General features: G+C 45.1%; 1 long non-coding RNA gene and 1 other non-coding gene across 2 annotated transcripts; one reads left to right on the top strand and one right to left on the bottom strand.

Moving 5' to 3' along the window:
* Positions 1-343: 343 nt before the first annotated feature.
* LOC101723481 (uncharacterized) lies at positions 344-2,537 on the bottom strand. The gene is made up of 2 exons (XR_015448151.1): positions 2,386-2,537; positions 344-471 (listed from the first exon to the last, which is right to left on the bottom strand). It is a non-coding gene; the product is annotated as an uncharacterized LOC101723481 (transcript).
* Positions 2,538-9,299: 6,762 nt separating this feature from the next.
* LOC147820832 (uncharacterized) lies at positions 9,300-10,444 on the top strand. The gene is made up of 2 exons (XR_015448147.1): positions 9,300-9,347; positions 9,963-10,444. It is a non-coding gene; the product is annotated as an uncharacterized LOC147820832 (long non-coding RNA).
* Positions 10,445-15,541: the final 5,097 nt, after the last annotated feature.

Below are 15,541 nucleotides of genomic sequence, written 5' to 3'. Positions count from 1 at the left end.
TACAGTATTTGTTTAGCTGGGAGAGGTGGTGCATACTTGTAATCTCAACTACTCAGGAGGCTGAAGCAGGAGTATTACAAGGTCAAGGCCAACCAGGGCAACTTAAACTTCATCTCTAACTAGAAGGACTGGGTCTGTAGCTCAGTGGTAGAATGTCCCTGGGTTCAATCCCCAGGCCCTCTAAAAACCCATAAAAGTGTTGCAGATGAGATGAACAATGTCAGTATTTTATCCTGGGGATACAGAGTAGGGGAATAAGACGAGGCTGCTGGCTATGAAACACAATTTTTGGGTTGAGATTTATGGTTTCCCTCAGATCCTTCTATAAAAAGACAAGGCCAACAATGTTTTGTTCAATTTTATTTTTCCGTACTAAAAATAACTAGTGGGTGCTGGGATTGAGAGGAGAGGTTGAGATGCTGACACGGCCTCTTATGGATGAAGTGGCCATTGCCTCTGGCTTACATGTGTCTGGGCAAGGAAAAACAAGGGGCAATTAACCCATATCCACATCCTCACCCTTTCCTTGCCCTACCGCCCCACCCCTCAGTCCCTCAACCCTCCTGCCTTCCCTTTTTATATGATTTTTCCTCCCCAGTACCGGGGATCAAACTCAGGACCTTGGGCTTGCCAGGTAGGCACAATGCCACTGAGCAACATCCCCAGCCCTTCATGTGTGCTTTTAAATATTCAAAATAGTATTGGGACGGGGTGTGGTGGTGAACAGGTAGCCAGGTGTGGTGCACATCTGTAATTCTAATACTCTGGGAGGCTGAGGCAGGGAGATCCCAAATTTGAGCAAGAACCTGTCTCAAAAAATAAAGAGGCGGGGATATAACTAAGTGTGAGGGCCCTAGGTACAATCCCCACTACTCGGATGGGGTGAGGGAGAACACAAGGAAAAAGACAAAAACCAGCAAAATGACCCTTTATTGCCTTTCCCCTCCCTGTTTGCCCTAGCAACTGAGACGCTATCAGGCCAATCAGAACCCTTTGGTAACTTGGTCAAGTAGAGAACTGTCCTCAAGTTTTTTCCTGTTTTGTGTTGCTTTTTCTTTCAGTACTGGGGACTGACCCCAGGCCCTTCCCATTGAGCTATACCCCTGAATCGCCAAGTTGCCCAAGCTGGGTGTGAACTTGTGATCCTTCTGCCTGGGTCTCTGAGAGTGCTGGGATTACAGCTATGAGCCACCATCCTGGCTCTTCTTGAGAATTCAATTGTGGGGAAAATTCCAGGACAGCTCTTTGGTAGTTACAAACATGGGCCTTGGTGTTGGACACCAACTTTGATCTTACTTGTGACTCTGCCACATACTAGCTTTGGGTTTTCTCGTTTGTTGGTTTTGTTTTTGTTTTTTTTTTTTTTTTGGTGCTGGGGATCAAACTCAGGACCTTTCACTTGTGAGGCAGGCACAGGTACCGCTGAGCTAAAGCCCAAGCCCTGCCACATACTAGTTTTATACACCTGTTTGTAAAGTGGGGACACCACCTTACAAGGTTGTGAGCAATGGTTCAGGTAAAGTCCACATAGTAAGAAGGTCAAATATCACCTGTTGTTAAAATTCAACTATTAATTAGATCAAACTTAATATACACCATCTTAATCATCTGCTCAATAAGAACACTTTGTCTACAGTTGTGTGTATGTATGTGTGTGTGTGTATGTGTGTGTGTGAGAGAGAGAGAGAGAGAGAGGGAGGGAGAGAGAGACAGGGTCTCACTATGCAATTCAGGCTGGCTTTGAACTCACTATGGAGCCCTGGCTAGCCTCAAACTCACGGTGATCCTCATGCCTCAGCCTCCCGAGTGCTGGGACTGTGGGACTATAGGTGTGTGCCACCACACCTGGCTGTCTCTGCAATCCTAACTGGTCCATAATTATCCACTGACCAGTAAGACGTATTATTGACCAAATAGGTGGCAGCTGGGGGTGGTGACGCACACCTGTGATCTCAGCTAAAGTACTCCAGGAGGCCAAGGCAGAAGGATTGCTTGAACCCAGGATTTCAGGTCAGCTGGAGACCCCATTTCAAAAAGAAAACAAAAGTAATAGGTAGGGTCAATGGGCAACAGTAAGGAATGACTAATGAATCAGTAACAAAATTGGGTGCCTCCGCCCTGTAAGGTGAAGCCCAGCCTGAGCAACTTAGTGAGGCCCTGTCTCAAAAATAAAAGACTGGGGTTGTACCTTAGTGTGGGTGTTCTGGGCTCAATCGCCGGTACCAAAAATAAGCAAATAAATAACAAAAAAGTGAACAAACAGTTCATGAAAACAAAGAGGGGAGAAAGCAGATGAGGAAGCACACTGGCCGGCTTCGCCCAGGCCTTGGGGTCAGGGCTCCTCAGCGGCCTCGGGAGGACCCGGCTCCTGGGCGAGGCACTTACCGGCCGCGTTTCTGTGTACACCGAAGACAGGCGGTTCCAGACGGCCTCCAGGTCCATCCTCACCAGTTTCCAGAAGGCCAGCGCGGGGCTGGGGCTGGGCCTGCGCCGCAGGTGCACGGGGGTGCAGGGGAGAGGCGGTGGTGGAGGTGCAGTGGGCGGGGAGCTGCAGCCTGCGTCGGCGCGGGGGCTGGAGTTCAGCGGACCCTCCTCGCAGCGCCGGTCGCAGGTGCACTGCTTAGGTGCAAGGCCGGTGCTCGGTCCGCAGCAGGCTTAGCGCCCCGACGCGGAGGCGCCCGGAGAGGCCGCGCAGCTTCCCAGCCCTGCCTCGGAGATCACCACCCCCTCCTCCAGAGAGCGGCCCGAGGCCCGGCTGGTGCCGGTCACCGTGGCCAGGAGCCCGGCGGCGGCCCGGCCAGCCAGGGCGTCATTCTCGTCCTGCTCGGGCACCCTCGTGCGGCGGGGACGGCGGGTCCCCGAGGAGGAGGCTGACGGCCCGCGTCCCGGCTGGGGTCGCTTGTCATTGGAGCGCCGCCGGGGACCCTGGATTCAGCAGCAGGGCCCAGAGCAGCAAGGAGAAGGCAAAGCTGCTGTGGCCAGCGGTAAAGCCCTTGGAGTTGGAAGGAATGGATGAGGTCCCTGAAGTAGCCTTTGATTCTCACTCACTCACTCACTCACTCTCATTGCATCATAAAGGGTCTCCCCCTGAGTCTCTGACCTTTGGGAGATTTTGGGAATTACCAAAAATAGAGAATGATCAACACATGTCCAGAGTAGAAAATCAGAGCTTTATTACAATATGGAGTAAGGTGGAAAGGAAGATGGAGATCCAGGCTGAGCATTTAGAGTACAAGGTTCTTCACGGTTCCCTATGCCGGTGAGATGAAGCATGTGTGCCACCAAGCTGAGGGATCTGCGTTGGAGCCAGGAAGTGATGCTCACGATGAAGATCACAGTTTGCCTGATGAGGACAGCAGCCATTCCCAGAGACAGTGAGGCCCTGAGCTCTTCCTCTGAGGAGAACAGCCAAGTTCACGTCAGGAAAGCCATCTGCAGCAAACTTCTCCAAGAAAATCAACAGCCACGATCTTCCCCTCCAGTTCTCTCTTTGTGGCTATTGATAACAATCTTCAGGTGGGTCCTCCATGCCTAGACCACGCCGATTCAGTTTGGCTGGGCATTGCAAGTTGACCATTAGTCAATCCCCACACCAATATTATTTCTTTCTGAGTCCAATCAGAGGACTTGTGAAGTCACCAAGTAGTAGCTAATGATAAAGTCTTCTTTGGAAAAGCCGGTTCTTTGGAAGGATAAACAAATTAGATAAACACTTACCAAGAGAAAGAAAAGAGAAGACTCATCAGGCAATTAGATATAAAAAAGGTTTCAACAGTCACTAATGAAATTCAAAAGACAGTAACTACTATGAAAAGTTGTAGTCCAACCAATTGGAAAATCCTGAAGAAATGGACAGTTTCCTAGACTCATCCAAACAACCAAAGCTAAGCCAAGAAGACACAAAAATGTTGAGCAGCCTAATAATAAGCAATAAAATTTAGGCAGTAATAAAAAGCTCATCAATCAAAAAAGTTCAGGACCTGATGGATTCACTGCTGAATTCTACAAAAAATTTAAGGACGGTATATCACCAATACTCCGCAATTTCTTCAATGAAATGGAAAGGGATAGAGTGCATCCAAACTCATTTCTGGAAGCCAGTTTTACTCTGATCCCCAAACCAGACAAAGACCTAACTAAAAAGGAAAACTATAGGCCAATCTCCTTATTGAATATAGATTCAAAAATCCTCAACAAAACATTAGCAAATAGAATGCAACACGTCATCAAAAAGATTATACATCATGACCAAGTAGGTTTCATCCCAGAGTTGAAAGGATGGTTCAACATATTTAAATCACTAAATACACTACATCACAAAGTCTTCTTTGGAATGGAACCTACTGCCAAATAGGAGGAGGAGAAATTCTCAAAATACCAAGAGGTAGTCAGTGATGTCCATTAGTTGTCCATGCAGGATTCCAGTGAGTCTGAGTAGGGCACCCCTGTAGGCTGATGGGGGAGGAGAGAAAGCAGTCCTCTGCATCATGGCTGCGGGATGTGGTGGGTGGGAGGAGATGGGGATTCCCTGGAAGTCATCACCAGGCACAAGGTTCCAGGCAGAATCTCAGATGGTGCTAACCAGGGGTGTAGAGGTATCTGTGTCTGGGAAAGGAAGGGTAATGGTAATCTGTTCCCCGTGAAGCATCTTGTCTTTCTCTGATAAGGGGCAGATGTGGACCCAAGAGAGTCATAGGCTCCCCATTTATCCCACACCAGCTGGATGGGTGGGGAGGGGGTCAGGTTCCCTGGGTGTAGCATCTGTGTTTGGGAGAAATCAGGCAGGACAGAAGGGGAAAGGATGACTAAGAATTCCTGTAAATTGTGTTATTAGAATTTACTTCAGTGAATAGCAGATAACAGCAGCCAGAATACACCATGAAATAGTAGATTTATTGTCACTTGGGCCAGAATTACCGAGAGCACTTTCAGTGATGAGAAAATGCCAAAAGGATCAGCACAGGTAGTGCGGAAAGAAATTTAGGGCCACGATGGATTCTTAGTGGTGTGGATATACTGGCACTGACCCTCCGGGATTAACAGCAGGGTCGGAAATGTGGCAGCTGCCCGGGGATCCAGGGCCTGCAGCTAATGTGCTTTGGTCATGTGGCCCCTGCTGGGATTCTGGGGGAAGCTGCTGCAGTAGCCGCATGAACAGCCTCCCCAGCTGGGGAAGTGACTCTGGGTAGGTAAGGGTACAGATGTCCTGGGAGGCTTCACTGTCCTTGGATTCACTGACTGGATATCTCAACGGGAGTTCATTCAGATTGCAAATTAATTAAGAAGCGGGACACACTTATAATCTCAGGAAGGTTCTAGTTATTGGGAGATGGGTCCAGGGACTCAGCTTGCTATTCAGCCATGCCGTCCTAGGGGATTAGGTTGTTGTCTCTGCTCCGGGTCTGCTTTATGAGTTTTTCTGAACAACTCTTTCCCTGATTATAATAATAGGCCAATCCACTAACATTTATAAAGAGATTAACCACGTTTTGTTTTGTTTCATGCTGCTATTTGGCCTTGTTAAGAAAACAGGTTCTAGGTGAGGTTTCAACTCTACTCCGTATCATTCATGCCACATTCCTCCCTCTTCACACCTAATTCAGACCTATGTAATCATACAACTGTGTAAATCTAAACTCATGTTTTTACCACATTTCTAGTGGCACACACATTTCTGGTGTCTCATGTAATTTATTAGGTATTCCTATAGAGTAATTCCAGTTACTATCCGCACTTCACCGAGGAGAAAACAGAGGCAGACGCTGCCTATGAAACCTGTCTCCAGGTGCATAGCCAGCTCCTGTTCTCAAGATTCAAGCCCAGGTGATTTGGTCGCAGAGTCAGTGTCCCTACTCAGCTCTCCAGAGCAGATCTGGGGCAGCCTGTGCTATTTACCATCTGTGAAATCCAATGCTCAGAGTGCATTCTTCTCAACGAGTGTAACTCAGAGCAGCGGATTTGATTTTCTTGCCCTCCAACCTACACCATTTTGCCAGGCTAGTTTCCACACTGTCCAGAGCATCTCTCTTTTTCTCACACCATCCCCTCCTTCTGTGTCCTCTGTTCTTCCTTAACACCCACTCCCTCAGTGGGGCTATTTTCCACTTTACTCCTGCTCAGAGCCCTTCTCCTGGCTGCCGTGGATGAACCCACAGTTGACTGACAAATAAAAGATCAAGTTCTGTAAAGTAAGCAGACATGGGCGCCAAACTGGGTCAGAGCTGCCACTCATGGCAGGCACAGAGCAGGCTCCAGCTGTCACTCTGGGTCCTGGGGAAGTAGGAGGCTGGGGTACTTACACATAACAGATGCAGGCATGTTTATTTCTGATATTCTCATCTCCATCCCTCCTTGAAAGTCACGAGATTTCCAGTTTATGCCATGATGTTCTTGTGCCCAGAAGTTATAAGTGACTCCAGGAAAGTTCTAGTCCTTGGGAAATGGATCTAGAGACCCAGGTTGCTATTCAGCCATTTGGTCCTAGGAAACTATAGGTCATCTCCTCTGCTTCCATTGTGCTTTATGAGCTGGCAGCTCAGAAATGAGGACATCACTAGGGATGAAAGGCTGGAAGGAGATAAGTAATTCACTTTATAGAAAAAATATAAAATAATATTTGCAGAAGACAGAGGCATGGGATGAATGTCATTGGTGAGGTTTCTGGACCACAGGAGAGAGAATTCTACAGCAAGAGAGAGCATGATTTGGAGGTGAGTAGGTTTTGTGGCAGAAATAGTTTGATTTCACACCAAAACCTTGCACATTCAGGAGACTTTACAGATGATTAAACTGCATGTCAGTGACTTTCTCTGTAAAGAGGAAGTTGTTTAAAGGGAGTGTTTCCAATAATTTCCAGAACATTCTTCTAAAATTGTTTCATCTGCCCATGCACTCACCCAATCAGTATTTCACAGGGGGTTGTGTATCCCCCAGGACAGGAAAGCGGGAGACAGGCTCCTTCAGAGTGCTGTGTCCTGGTGCAAAGACTGTGACTATAAAGGCAGGAGAGCTTGAAGTTTTGCGCTTGGCATCAGAGACCATGCACTTCATCCATTACAGTGGCTGATCATGTTGGAGCACAGATTGCAGAGATATTTTGTCCCTTCAGACTGGCTCCCTGAGACAAGCTACCCGTGAGCTCTGCCATCGTCTGTCCAACCCTCGTTCACACTCTTGTGCTTGTGCGTGGCCTTGAAAGCACTTGCTAGTGCAGATGCCTCACACACAGATGCATTCACAAGGGCAAAGCCTGCCTAGTTCTCCTCCCTCAAGGTCACTGCTGTGTTTGTCAGTGAGCATGAGGAGCTAGCATGACCTCTCCTAGCACCCTGCCAGATGATCCACCGTCCCAACCATGTCCTTGGATGTCATGACTCAGAAGCTTCCAAGCCCCAAGCCTCATCTGTGTGGGCCCGGATTTCACAGTGGTCTTCACAGTGTCTCCTGGATTGTGAGTCCTAGTTGTCAACACACATAAAATTTGCCTCTGTATCCTAAGTGTGTAGATAGATGTGCGCTGAATGGCTGGTAGGTAATTATATAACTTTTGATTAGTGCTATGTACAGGTACTAAGTGTGTTGGTTACTTTTCTCTTGTTGCTGAGACAAAATACCCAACACCTAAAGTTAAAGGGGAAAAGGTTTATTTGGTTTATGTTTACAGAGGTTTCAGTCCATAATCAGCTGGCTCCAAGGCAGGGAAGGCAAACAGGCATCACAGAGGAGAAACAGCGGGGCACACACAAAGTAGCAAAAACAACAAGGGACCTTAGCAGCATCTTTCTGCCTTTCTTATTGCATCCAGACTACCAGGGATTAGGGTGGTGCTAAAAAAAAATCACTCACTTGTAGCTAGTGGCTTAGTAATCACACACCCTTAATCCCAGCATCACACTTTTCAGATTAAGCCTCCTCTGAAAAAGCATGAGGCTTTTTCAGCCTCCCAAAGATGGGGGACATCTAAACACAAGCCATAACACTAAATGATTTCACTCTTGACCTGAACTCTCAAAGGTCAGTGACTATGAGATTAGAAGAAAAAGAAACTATAGAATGGACATGTCTCAGCTGGGTAAAAATCTCAAAGTCTTATTTCTTAGTACCTGGCCAAAGGTTTGAAAAGGAATGGGAATTATCTCTATTAAAAGCTGTTTTCCAAGTTTGTTCCATATAGAAAGTCTTCAGCAAATATATGAACAATGAAGGAATGAAATGATTATTGGGAAAATGTGTGTAATCCAGCATTATTTCTTACTCTTCCGTCATTCATTAATAAAGCTCAATGAACTTTTGATCTGCATCATTCTCTTGAGTAGAAATAATTATGCTATTAGAATCCTCAAAGCATAATGAACACTCCTAAAAGAGTTTAAATTAGGCTCCTTCTATTTCCAAATGGAGTTCTCAAGGACAGGAGCTGAATATTGTCAGTCTCTCCATTTCACACACGTGTCTAGGCAGATCCAAGGCATTATATATTCTTGAAAGAACTGAAATTATTTAGGTATCTTCTCTGTGCCTCCTTATGCACTAAGTCCCAATAAATGGCTCCACTTTTCAGAGAGGAAGCTACTAATATGTCTACTTTAGATTTGAGGATTTATATTGTCTAACTGAAGTCTTTGAGGACACTCAGCTTATAAAACTAGAGTTGCAATTTGTTCACAGATCTTATGATTTCAATTTGAAAGACTATTATATGAAAAAGTACCCTATCATGTAATGGGTGTTTTGATTTTTATCATTACAGTCATCATCACCACCAAATCTGAGGAAATTGCTTTAATCCAAGTAATAAATTTGTTAGTAGAGACCTTGGACCCCACAAGGATATGGTGTCAGGAATGAGGGTCTGACCCTGAAGGGTAGATGTGTGGAATGGTCTTTGACTCTATGGCCCAGAAATTCAGCCTGACCAAGGAAGTAGAAGTTAGAGGAGCATCTTGGCAGATGGGAAGAAACTGGAATAGAACACATCCACAAGGAAGCTGTGGTATGAGTCTCTGGTTTTTCCAGAAGTGTGTCCTACAGTCACTGTCAAGGCACTGGCTCCTCTAGAATCCCCAGCATCTGTTTGGGGAAGTGGCCTCATTCAGGGAGGCATGTGACCAGGTAGAGCCCCATTAGGCTTCAGCCCAGTGCAAGGCTCTAGGAGGTCACAAGGACTCCCGGAAGCAGGGACAGGGAGGCAGGGGAATGTCTGGAATGATGCAGCAATTCCTGGTGACATAATAGCCACCATCTGCTGTTGTTGGGGTCAAGCTTGGGCCTATAAAAGGCAGACCCGGCTCTAGCACCTCATCTGCTCCAACTCCCCAGGGACGAGTCTGTGCTCTCGAGTGACCAGGGTGAGTGGGGACCTGGGAGCCAGAGGGGTCTGAGCAGAGGAGAGGGGTGGGAAGGCAGGCTGATGAGGATGATGTGCATTTGACTGTGTGTGGTAATGAGCAGGAATAAGTCTCAGTCCGCCTGAAGTCTCTGGGTACGTCTTTGGATTGACAGAAGTGTGAGTCTCAGTTTTGTGAGGAACCTATATTTCCATTTAGAGGCTGAGTGCTTCTTTAAGATATGAAGCCTTTCAGTTCTTGTAGATTAGAAAATGCAAAGGAAGTTTCCATTGTATATAATCTTTTTTTGGGGGGGGTACCGGGGATCAAACTCCAGACCTGGCGGTTTCGAGGCAGGCGCCAGAACCACTGAGCTAAATCCCTGGCCCCCATTGTATATAAACTTTAATGCCATATTTTATTCTGGATTCAACCACAGGAAGGCTTGTGATCAGCTAGAGTCCCAGTATATTGAAGTTGTCTCCTTCCATTGACTGGCTATTTGTATTATTATTGTATATATTATAGTACTTATGAACTAAACATCCAGAATCTTCGCCATATTATGTAATTTTAAATGACTCAAATTACATCCTTGGTTTTGTATAGCTAATGTGTTTCATTACTAATTTTCAGGTTGGTAAAGTCCCAACAAGATGTCCTACCAGCAAAACCAGCAGCAGTGCCAGCCCCCTCCCAAGTGTCCACCCAAGTGCACCCCAAAATGCCCACCGAAATGCCCTCCAAAGTGCCCGCCCCAGTACCCAGCACCGTGCCCTGCTCCAGTCTCTTCCTGCTGCAGCTCCAGTGCCTCAGGCTGCTGTGGCTCCAGCTCTGGGGGCTGCTGCAGCTCTGGGGGTGGTGGCTGCTGCCTGAGCCACCACAGGCGCCATCACTTCCACCGCCGCAGGCACCAGGCTGCTGACTGCTGTGAGTGTGAGCCTAGTGGCGGCTCTGGCTGCTGCCCTGGCTCTGGGGGCTGCTGCTGAGCTGGCTCACAAGCAGGTGTTGGAGGAATCCAGGGGTCTGGAACCTGATGCAGCCTGATGCTTCCTGCTTCCCATTCCCTGTCCTGTAAACCATGGAGCAAGAGGGATCATGAAGACTCATGGAGATTCCTGTGAAAAGCCTTTATTCGACTGCAACCTATGTGCTCTGCTGCCACCTATATCTTCTCTTCTTCCTTCCTTTCATATTTTAATAAAGCTCTGATTTTCTCCTCTCAAAATGTCTTCTTTATTCTGTGTGTGTGTGTGTGTGTGTGTGTGTGTGTGTGTGTGTGTGTGTGTGGCTTCTCTTGGCCCCCAAAGGTCAGACTCAGAGACATGCTATTTGTAATACAATGACGGGACCTAAGTAGGGAGTAATTGAGAGGGTACTTCACAGGACTGATTTTTCTCTCCAACTGTAACGTGTTTGGAGGTGCAAGGCGGTCACCTTTGGCAACAGCAGGCTTTTGTTTCTCACTGCTAAGGTGTACAGATATTATGATTTTTGTGTTTCAGAGGTTAAGACAGGTTGAGAAATACTTTTTTGTAGACTTGTTCAATGGCATGTTGTATTCAAGATCCAACCACAGGAAGGCTTGTGACTCAACAGAGTCTCAATATATTTCAGTTGTCTCCTTCCATTGACTGGCAAAAATCTCCATGTCACATAGTTTTCCTAGATGCTTAATCCAAATTCTTGAAATGCAGGCTGAGAGAGACTCTTCCTTCCTCAGAGTATTGCACACGGTCACTGAACTCCATTCTAGGGAGCAGGAATCTGGGTAAGATCAGCTTTTTAACTTGTGCCACATACATCACACAAACTCTGTCTTAGCTTTTGATGTGCTACTCAGGACCTTATCCAGGCACTGGCTCCTGTTGTGGGCAGGTCAGTGATGAATGATGGAGGTACTTCTCCAGAAAGCTATAATGTCTAACTTAAAAAGTAAAAAGAACGCAAGGTGAACAATGCTATAGGAGGGATGGGCATCCAACCCCCATCCACACTTCTGTTCTTGTGGATGACTTTGCAAACACTTGCTCATACACTTGCTTCCCACACAGACGTATTCATAAGGGGACAGCCCAGCTAGCTCTCCTCCCTCATGGTCACTATCATATTTGCCAGTGAGAATGAGGAACCTGGCTTGGCCTCACCTAGCTCAGGGTCAGATGATCTATTTTCCCAACAATGTCCTTGGAAGTAATGACTCAGAAGTTTCCAACCCCAAGCTCCATCTTGTATGAGCTTGGATTCCATAGTGATCCTCAGGGTGTCCACTGGGTTGTGCATTTCTAGGCCACAACACATGTTATTTGCCTCTATCAACCAAGTGTTTGGAAAGATATTAGCTGAACAGCTCATAGGCAATTACTAAATTAATATGTTTGATATTAAGTTAGTTTTTGAATTCTGACCAATATTAATTTTTTAGCTTTTAAAATACTTACTGGCCATTTCTAGAAAATTGATGACGTTATTCTTATATTCCTTTCCAGTTTTCTAGAACTTATGGTATATAGTGGGTATTAACCTTCAGTGGTTTATTAAAATGAGTCCATGAAGTTTCACTGGCTCTTTTTGTAGTATCTTTTGTTATGGAAGTATTTTATATAATGAGATATGCTTTCCTTTGCTTTCCTAGTTTCGTATCTCCAGAGTTGTTGAAGTAGTGCTCCCTTGGCCTTGGCTTCTGCATGTCAGACAATTCCACAAACTCCTAAGTTACCCCCGCCCCCCGCCTCCCGAGAACACAGTATATAATGAGAAGAAAACTCGGGAAACTGGCATCATTATGGGGTGGCGGAAGAGCAGCCTAAATTGAGGTGGACGCCTGTGTTTGTTTTCAAGAACTTTCACCGGAGGGAAGAGGAAGCTCACCCTGCCATCCCATAGGTCTCTTCTCTGGGTCTCTTCATTCTTTTTCCATGGTGAACTGAATTTCTTCTCTAGCTGGCTTTCCATGCACAGGACATTTCCAATCGCATTATGTTCTCACTTGCATGTTACCTTTTGTCTGGCATGTGAGTATGTGTGCTAGAAGTTATGTTGCATTGCTGTTAGAAACTCAAGATTGCAGTGGTTTCAAAGAGAAGGCAGGCTACTCTCATTCAGATTTCATAAGGTCAAAGTTAGTGTGGCGGTTCCACGACAACCCCACAGGTGACCAGATGAGCCCACTCTGTCCTATGATTTTATCATTAGTTCTGCCTGAGTCCCCAAAGGTGTTTATGACCTCAGGATGCCTGATAGAGTTCTGATCTGCAAGGCTGTGTTTCAAACAGAAAGAAGGGGCAAAGGTGGGAAACAGACCTCTCCCATCAAAGCCTCCTTTACTCAGCTTCCCTGATGCCACTAGAAACTTTCTAGGCCCTACTGCCTGCCTGTCGTACAGAAGGGTGAAGTTCAGTTTGTGATATCTGGACTTTGTTTTGTTTCTGGATAATTTCAAAGATGTAAAACTGAAGAGGAGCAGGTATGTTGCGCACACACCCAGCAGTTCCTGGTGTAGAGTGGCATTCTAGGAAAATGTTGCTGGGTGGATGAGTGTGTGCAAATGGTGACACACACTGCGCTTCATTCACATCTGGAAGCATGCCATGGGCAACTCTTAAAATAAACATTCAGAAGAATCACACTCAGTGACTCTGCGTGGGCTCTGACTTGTGAGCTGAGGCGGGGTCAGGTCTCGCGATGGTTAAGCAACTGGGAAGTCTGGAGTGCTGTGGAGAGTTCTTTGGAGCAAAGCAGGAAACCTGCCTCCCTACCTGAGGGCGACTCAGCGCTTCTGCCACTGTCTGCTTATTTCTGACCCAGCCCTCATCCAGAGGTAGGCAAGACCAGGGCCTCCTGCATTGTCTCTATAGCAGGAAGGGGAAGCAGAATCTTAGATTATTTGCATGAGAAGAGCTGAACAGCACTGTAAGAACACGATTTTATAGCTTTATCTCTTGTAGAAATATGCAGAGGATTTTATTACTTTCACACTTCATTATTCTTTTTAAGAATATTAACACTAGATGGACACCATAGACTTCTATATTAAACCTGCTAATCCTTCCAAAGAGTAGATAGCTCTATAAATTTTTGCTTGCCTTTATACAAACATATGCTTTTAGAAATAATTTATTTGTTTTTAATATTTGTTCATCTAGAGAACAGGGTTGTTTCTAAAACTTTTATTTCACATTTGATAGAATTATTTTTTAATTTCATTGATATAGGTGGTTAGGTTTTCATTAAGATGATTTTTACTAAGAAGATTTTTACTGAGCTCAGTTCTGAGGATTTTTTTGTATTACGGCTTTTACCAAAAACTGGCTTTTACCAGTTTCTCTCAGAGTTTCAAATTAGATTTTGCTGTTATATGGTAGAAACTTGTTGCTGGGAAAATTTTTCTTTTTTTTACTAACTCTAAGGATTTTCTTGCTTATTCTTGTGTATAGTCTAGATTGTAAAATTATGGTGTGCTCACATAAATCTCAAATAATTCTTTTCTTTCTTTTAAGCAACTTTAGCCCTGCTACTCTCTCGTAGTTTGTCTGAACTTGCGAGACAGTGCAGTCCCACCAAGAGCTGAAGTGGTGCTAGCACACTGCTTTGGGACAGGCATTCCCCATCATGTAAGAGAAATAATTTTGCGTGATGATTTTCTTTTTAAAAATTAAGACTTAGCATTGAATTTTATCAAGTTCCTTTTCAGAGAGGCTGAAATAATCATGTCCGCTGGACTGGAAGCAGTAGGGACTTTCTGTTCTTCCCTGTAGTACTGAGAATAGAGGAGGCACTCAGCAAAGACATATGGAGTGATTGGATTGACGAATGAATCAATAGGAAAAGAGTGATCTTTATTATAACCACACACTGGTGAGTCAAGATAAAATTCAGACAAAGAAACGGAGTCACAGAGGAGTAAAACGACTACAAATTACAGATGTGCGTAATGGCAAGACTGGGACTTGGACAGGCTAGTGCTGATCCCCAAGCTTTCAAATCTTGCCCAATCAGAAAGTCTGCATCTTTCTGCTGCTCAAAGCAGGAATTCAGCTCAAATGTTGATACTGTCCGTTCCCAGCGTTACTTCCCAATAGTTCAGTCAGCCCATCAAATTTCTCTGCATAAATCACACTGGTGGAGTGTCACCCCTCACCCGAGTGAGCAGATAGGCGGCTGCTGCATGGGTGAGTCTGACATCGACCAACTCCAAGTCAGGTCTACATTTTGCTTCTCTGTACCACAAGGCAGTAGAGTTGAAGACTAACCAGCTGACTTGATCAGCTGACCTGATCTTAAAGGAAGGCAACACCCTCGTGTGGTAAAAGGAATCAACCACACCGTATGACTGTGGGCACCAAGTCCAACAGCCCACTGAAACCCTTCCCTGTGGCCTATATCCAGCATGGAGCAGTGGGCTGCTTTTGTTCCCCATCTACCAGTGGGGACAAGGATGTACCCTGGCTTGGACAGTAACCACACCTGGGGGGAATAAACAGGGGTGGGGTCTTTGGTGTAGGGAGGTGCCTCCAAAACGTACAGGCCCTAAAGCTATGCACAGAAAATTGTGATGGCTGGATCTCAAGACTTCAGAGTTTGAAAACAAACCACTCATTCAATAACACACAACTTTTTTGACTCAATCTTTTAAAATTTGTTTTCTGTTTTGTATTGTTTTTATCTTTCTTTCATCTGGATTTTTTTTGTGAGTTTTGGGATTTTTTTCTCCCTCATTTTTCCTCTTTAGTTTCTTTTATCTCTTCTTTTTCCCTTTCAATATTTTTCTCTTCCTTCTTACTTTTATTCTTGTTCTTCCTCTGTTCATATTTTCTCTTCTTTTTCTTGTTCATTCTTTCTTGCTCTGTATCACCATTAATTTCCTTTTACTCATCTCACTTTTCTCTCTTCCTTCTTAGACCCCACTGATTAATTTGTTTGACTTTTATTGGAACATGTTTTCAGTACATAATGATTACATTCATTGTAGGGAATTGGCCCATGTATGTAATACATTTTAACTCTTTTTTCCCATTCCTTCCACCCTTCTTTTATTTTTTCAGCATCAGATTCATTGATTTATCTTATAAGACCCTATAAAGTTAATTATCATGGGTACAGATTAAAAACTAGACTAATACTGTAAGCCAGAAAACATATAAAACATTTAAGACAATTGAACTAAGTCAAGGTATACTCTTAGATACGTTGTCTGCACTGCCTTACAATAATTT

This window comes from Heterocephalus glaber, unplaced genomic scaffold (genome assembly GCF_053883595.1).
Source record: "Heterocephalus glaber isolate CG9 unplaced genomic scaffold, H.glaber_assembly_v1.0 deba00001795, whole genome shotgun sequence".
NCBI lineage: Eukaryota > Metazoa > Chordata > Mammalia > Rodentia > Bathyergidae > Heterocephalus > Heterocephalus glaber.
Note: the sequence above shows the minus strand (reverse complement) of the source record. Positions and strands in the feature narration are given on the sequence as shown.